Source organism: Palaemon carinicauda, chromosome 18 (genome assembly GCF_036898095.1).
Source record: "Palaemon carinicauda isolate YSFRI2023 chromosome 18, ASM3689809v2, whole genome shotgun sequence".
In the NCBI taxonomy this organism is placed as follows: Eukaryota; Metazoa; Arthropoda; class Malacostraca; order Decapoda; family Palaemonidae; genus Palaemon; species Palaemon carinicauda.
In genome coordinates, this window is record NC_090742.1 from 91,387,527 (window position 1) to 91,395,026 (window position 7,500).

Below are 7,500 nucleotides of genomic sequence, written 5' to 3' on the forward strand. Positions count from 1 at the left end.
CACACACATGTACTGTTTACATACATATATATGTTACAGGTAAACTATGTAACCATGGAGTTTTGCAAAATACCTAAAGATTCTAGGCATTTTGCGAAATGACTGATTCGTTACGCGATTTCGTGAAATGGCCAAAATTTCCAGGCAATATGCGAAATGACTGGTTTTGTAACACAGAAATTTCGCGAAATCCCTGGTTTAAAGGAGTTTTAGTTCAATGGTGTATATTAGAATCTATATTTTATATGCTTAGGTTATTTTAGTAACAACCATTCTATAACAACATATTTCTTAAAACCATTAATTTTTTCATTTTTCATTAAATGTACAATTAGACGTGACTGCATATGGAATGATTCAATTAGATATCATCATCATTCTCTCCTACGCCTGTTCACGCAAAGGGCCTAGGTTAGATTTCGATAGTCGTCTCTATCTTGAGATTTTAATTCAGTACTCAAACATTCATCCATCATCTACCCCACGCTTCTTAGTCATCAGCAATGTATGCTTGGGCCTTCCAACTCTTCTAGGGCCTTGTGGAGCACATTTGAAAGTTTGGTGAACTAATCCCTCGTGGGGAATGTGAAGAGCATGACCAAACCATCTCCATCTACCCCTCACCATGATCTCATCCACATTCGGCACCGGAGTAATTTCCCTTATACTTTAATTTTTAAACCTATGCTGCAACTCAACTCCCAATATTCTTCTGAGATCTTTGTTCTCAAATCTACAAAATCTCTTGGATATTGTTTCACTATCATACCACGACTTATGCTTATACAGTAACATCGATGTCCTTAAACTGATATGTACCATGATTTTTATATGTAATTTCACGCGGTTTGATTTCCAAATTTTTTCTCAAACTAGCCATTGTCTGTTTGGCCTTTTTTAAATTTTTCATTAAATTACACTTCTAAAGACCCTTTATTAGAGATCATAGTCCTTAATATTCAAATCATTCCACCTCATTAATTCTTTCTCATTCCAATGATATTAAATTTTCCATTGCATATTCCGTTCTCATCACCTCTGTCTCTCCTATTTATTTTGAGCACAACGTTATGTGAAATTTCATGCAATCTGCTTAGTAGGCTTTGCTAGTCATGTGGGTTTCTGCTAATAAAGACACTGTCATCAACATACTCTATGTCAACTAATATCCTGTTACCAATCCAGTGCAATCACTCTCCATCATCTTCAACTGTTTTAAGGCCTGTTCACACGACCGGGTCTGATTGGCGGACCTCCCCTCTAAGGGGTACACTTGACAAGCAAGCCTTAAAATTATCAGATGGGTCTTATAGCAAAATCACCATGGTGGTGCCCGGTGGCTTGAGCTTCGACCCTGGCAGACGTACGTTAACATATACATTTCTTTTACTGAGCCATTCTTTGCACCATATTCTCTTTTTTTCTTCTTTTTCATCACACACAAAGCAATTACCATAACTTTTTCTCTGCGGTAGGCATCATGTTTTTCGTACCGCAGGAAAACACTACTGGCATCGTCAGGCACGCCCATATCTCCATCAATTCACCCGTGTGGACAACATTCGCGCCAGAATTTGTCCGTCAACTCTGAAGCATGCCGATCAGGTGCGCTTGTGTAGACAACCCTTTATATGTTGAAAAACCATGAGGAGGATAAACAACATAGGGGACAATACATTCCCTTGGAGTAATCCACTGTTCCCTGGTAATTTATTCTATAGGACTTGACTAATATTAACTTTGCACCTGCTATGCTCATAAAGAGACTTAATAAAACTTACCTATATAAGAGGAAACTAATAATAATGTAGGACTCTCCACAAAATTGGCCGGCGCACACTACCAAAGGGTTTTTCACAGTCCACAAATTCCATGAAAGTGGATTTCCATATTTTACACATAGCTGTACCACATGTCTTAAAATAATAATTTTATCAGTACAACTTCTGCCTTTTCTAAATCCTTTTTAGTCCTTCTCTCATCAGTTGCCACCTAGCACTCCTGAATTCTACTCTTTTCACTAACCAACAGTCTTTCATTCTCTCCACATGACGGAAAAGCTAAAATATTGTGATCCATCATTTACCTATGGTAAATTTTTTTTCACTTTTGTTTATTTACCCAAATTTAAACCTAACAATTCTTTCCACATCATATCTATTATACAACTAATTCATTTCTTTAGCATCAACCTTTTCCTCTTGCATTTGAATATTACATCTACACTCTTCTTATGTATTGAAAATTTGGTTACAAATCCCTGATAAGTTTGCAAAGACATCTCAATTTTCTTTTTTACGAATTTCTTGTAGACATTGTGTTGCCTTGCTTGCATCACCATTACTGTAACTTCCCCCATCTATATTCTTGATATAATATACTGTATTTACTAGCATCAATGATAATATTCATAGCTCAATCCTAATAATTTCCAGTTATTCTCATTACCTCAATCATATTTACATTCATATTTGTTTCCTTGGAGAGTATTTGAAATTCTGACCATCCGCTGAAGCTCCTCTATCCAACCCCAAATCACCACCGCATCATTTGGAAACATTAACCACTCAACATATCTTTCAAATTTTGTTTTCAAATCACATAACCTAACACTATCTATTTGCTGACCTCTCACTTAACTCTATTCATAAAGATTTTGAGCTGGCATAAAACACTAAGCCATGGGTTCCCCAACTGGGGTCATGAACCTCAAAGGGGTCATGGTCACTTTTTTGGGGAGTTAGGGAGTGTCTAATAAATTTATGCACTACATTCAGATTGCCGGCACGTGATTAAACTTTTCAGTCAATATCGGAGGCGTGACTGAAAAGCGTAAGGGATCGTAAAAAAGAAAAAAAAAGTGTAAAGGATCGTAAAGAGGTATAGCATTACTATGTTACTAATCAATACTCATCAGAAATTGATTTGTATTACATCTGCAATGGACATTGACGGTTTCCATTGTGGGTGATATAGTGAGTTGGCAATAGCAAACGTATTTTGCTCGGCCATGGCTCTCTGCGTTTGTAAAATTGGCATTACATCACAGCTCATATGTACTGGCAAACGATGTATGTTGGTCTGGGTTTGAAACGCAGTGGGTCTTTCTTTCAGGGATATATTCTTATTTCAATATTCACACGAACATCAATATCTATATGGGTACTCCCTGGAAAACTTCTTGATAAGAAAACTACATATATATTAACCTTTTTTACGATCTCTTATGTCCCTTTACGGTACTTTATACTCTTTTGCAAAACATTGTACATTGTGGGTACCATGGCTGCCAGATTTATCATAATTATACCAATTTATTTGTTCTATTTTCTTGCCAGTTTGGCATATGAAATTTTGAGTAATATGATAAGCCATACCTGGCATAATTTTGGCATATATTTCCTATGTAAAGTTTTTAATGCTCACTGAAAAAAGAAATCGTTCAAGAAAAAAAAAATGTCGAACTGCACAGTGTTTGCGTGAGGACATGATAACGAACGTGATGGATTACATCATACTTAATGTACAGTTTCACCACCTGGGTCGCATATTCAGGGCACTCTATCTGCCACCTCATCAATACTTCTTTTGGTGTTAGCCTCACCACTTGCAGTACCGTGATACTTGAGCAACGTGAGTTTTATCTCTCTCACATCCACACTCTATTTAAAAAATTAACTGTTGATTAGGATAGCTGTATGTCATGCATGTATTTTTAACTTCGGTATTCGGTGTTTTACAATATTTTTTCCTACCCCATATATATATGTATATATATATATATATATATATATATATATATATATATATATATATATATATATATATATAAATATATATATATATATATATATATATATATATATATATATATATATATATATATATATATATATATATATATATATATATATATATATATATACATATAAATCCCCACTTTTGAGTTCATGTAAGTTGTCTTAACAATTTCATGATCATTCTAGGATACAGTTATGTATGCCAGTAGGATTGCGACTGGAAAATCATCAATGAAAAATATTCAAACTATACAGTTCCTTAGAGCAGAGTAACCAATCCGGCAAACTAATTTTTCCCATAAATTAAATTCACGTTTTGGGTATGGGAATATGTAGGACAAGAAGTTTTTCTTCCATCATATTTGGGAATTTTGTTAGTTTTTATGTTTACGTATTGCTGTACAATTCTTTTCGTTCGTAATGCTTTCTTTGCAGATGTCAAAGAGAGTACAAACAACAAGAGTTTTCCTAGGTTTGGCCACTCACTGATAGTGAAAAATGCTATGCAGATGCCACAGTGCGTCATCTGTAAGAAGACACTTACTAATGAGAGAAAGAAGCCCTTGAACCTGAAGGAATGCCTCACCAATGATCATTCAGAACTAGCCAACAACGATTCGTCATAACTCAAAATAAAGAAACCGCAGCTCAAATGGTAGAGATTGGGTTATAGAACAGGAGTTCTCTTTCAACCTAGAAACATTGTCAGGGATCTCCTATCTTATTTCAGAGCAGAAGAGACGCTTGCTAAGCCTTGCATGGTAAAGGCAACTCGTCTTGTCTTCGATCAGAAATGTATCAACACTCTTAATCAGATAAGTCTTTACAGGCATTTTTTTTACATTTTCTATTATACACCAGAGCCGTTATTCCCCACTCCCATGCCACTGGGACCTTTCCCTAAACGAAACACCTTACAAACCGGGTGTAGCGGTTTCAAATTACCCCCTCCAAATCTTAACCCCCGGTAGTTTGAAACCTGTTTCAGGCTAAATTACCCCCTCCAAATCTTAACCCCGGTAGTTTGAAACCTGTTTCAGGCTACCACCGCTACCGGGGCTTTAAGCTACCACGTGGGTAATTTGAAACCGGTTGCAAACTAACACCCCCCCTCGTTTTTTGCCCTGTATCTCATTTATTGATATTAATCAATGGCTTTTGGCCACAATCAACACAAAATTATCAGGTTATGTTTATCTATGTAAGCTTTCATCTACTGTTATAGTTTATTGATGTTATGCCTTTATCCATTTACTGTTTTGTTCTTTGCAATTATTTTACAAGTACAACGATGAAAGCACGCTCGATACAGACATCATTTACGTGCTATTTTTTTTTCTCTTTCTTTTTTCAAAACGAACTCAAGACACATTCAGTGTGTAAATTTGCACGTTGTATAATACAACGTCTATAAATAGACCTTAGTATAATTCTAATGCGCACAAGTCAAGAGTTCCTTAATTCATCGGGATGACCACAAAGAGGACGATGGTTACAATGACAATTTCTCGTTCTCAGGCCACAAATCAAACCCCCTTTGTTTTCTTTTCTGATCTTGTACGTAGTAGTAAGCCACTGATCTCTGGTGTGTTGGGATGTATATAAATCCAAGTTAACCCGATCACAACATCACTTCTCCAAAACGTCGTCAGCATGGCTGCTGAACGGAAATCGGACAACCTCGATATTATTGACTAAGACTACGTAGTGAAAGCCGAGTACCCTTAAGAAGCTTTGGAAAACGAAAAAGTCTATTTTAAAACACTATGCTCTATTAAATTTACGAAGGCCGAGCTATGTCTAAAGACAAAAACACACGGTGCCATATTATCGACTTCGTAGCATACCTCCTCACTTCACTAAATTCTTGTAGTGATCTCCTTTGGGAATCGACCACCTACAAAAAAAAAAAAAAAAAAAAAAAAATATCTTTACTGAAGGGCACAGCCGAAATGTCTTCTTGTTTTCTTTTGGTCGTATTGTCTCTTACAATAGATATTTAATTATTTTTGTTGACAGATCAACATGCTCGCTATATTTATTTCTTATCAGTTTGTTTTTATTATTTCTCTAATGATACAATACCCATTTGGCTTCTTGTTATTTTTGTATTTTATCTTTATATCCTTCCTTTATTTCTTTTTCTTATTTTTTTTCCATCCCAGTAGGATACAGGATAATGCAAACAATTTTATACATCTAAATTTTATTTTGAAATTAGTCTGTGGACATAGACCAGAACTTCCTTGGTGATATAAATGACAACGTAACAGTTTCCAAGAAGATACCTCATCAGATGACTCTAGACTTATTACTGAAGAATCAATATGTTTATCAATCACCACGTCTTGCTTTGCATCGTCGTCCTGTAATTTTTAGGGGTGTTTTATGATATTCGCCTATTCTTTTTTTTTTTTTTTAAATCTACTATATTGATTTTTTTTTCGCTACATAGGTATTCACTTATGCTCAAATATGTTGTACTGGATCATATTGGCAATAGTATGGAGGAAGACTAGTAACCTTGTGACCATTTTCAACTGCAATTTTAGCAATCACGTAAGCTTTTTACCAATATTCAGAGAGTATTCCTTGATCATTTCCAAAAGTTGGCACTTCAACTTATTGTCTCTTGGTGATACGGTTTTTTGATGAGCCGATATTCTATTTGCCCTTTGTTTGATGCTGTTGGAGGTTTATCTAATTTTGCTCTATGATAAGATTCCTTACCATTACAATTATGGAAGATGGGAATATATTCGGTAGCAACTGCTTACAGACCCATTGTTCAAAATTATGTTACTGTTCATTTGACTGTGACAGTAGTTTTGCTTAAATAGATTGCTTCTGTTGTGCAAAAAATTGCTTTACAAAGACCAGTTACAGGACCTCCTTTCTGTTGTTCTAAAGCAAAATATCATAAACAATCTCTCGTGCTTGACAAGTATGTAGCCTACTGTTGCTCTGTATGGGGATGGATGATCTTCCATTCTGACTGACGAAACGTTTATGATTTTTTTTTTGTGTCACCTTTGATTAGCTATAATCTTTGAGGAATCTCTGTTATTGTTTGTAATCTCTCTCTCTCTCTCTCTCTCTCTCTCTCTCTCTCTCTCTCTCTCTCTCTCTCTCTCTCCTCTACATCTGGGTGTGGAGCTTAAGCAGCAAGCTACTTTCGTCTCAGGTGGTTCCTGCTAGTATCTACCCGCAAGGGATATTTTCTGATGAAATCCATCGCTGACCTGTAAAACTAAATCGGAAAATCGGCAATTTTATGTCTCGTTTCTCTAGAGTACGAATGATTAATGTTTCAAAAGTATAACATTTAGAATTTGAGTTTTCATATAATTGAAGTTTAGCATGTAAAGTAATTGTATTCATTATAACCATCAAATGGCACCCTTTTATCTTTATTTGTGAAACACAATGTCGGAAATATGGCAATATGTTTTTTGTTTTTAGGTACATCTCAAGCTTATTCGCAAATTTCACAGTATAGCGACAAAATATATGTCTCATTATGGATTTTTGTTTCAGTTTCCCACGAATTTTGTTGTGTGAAGCTTATGCACCTGAAGCACATGAATTGAATATATTTGAGATGATAAAAGAAAACAGTTCTTGACAATCACACGCGCACTACAATACTTCTCTACCTCGACGTTATCACAAAACATTGATTGAGAGTCTGTGGATTCTA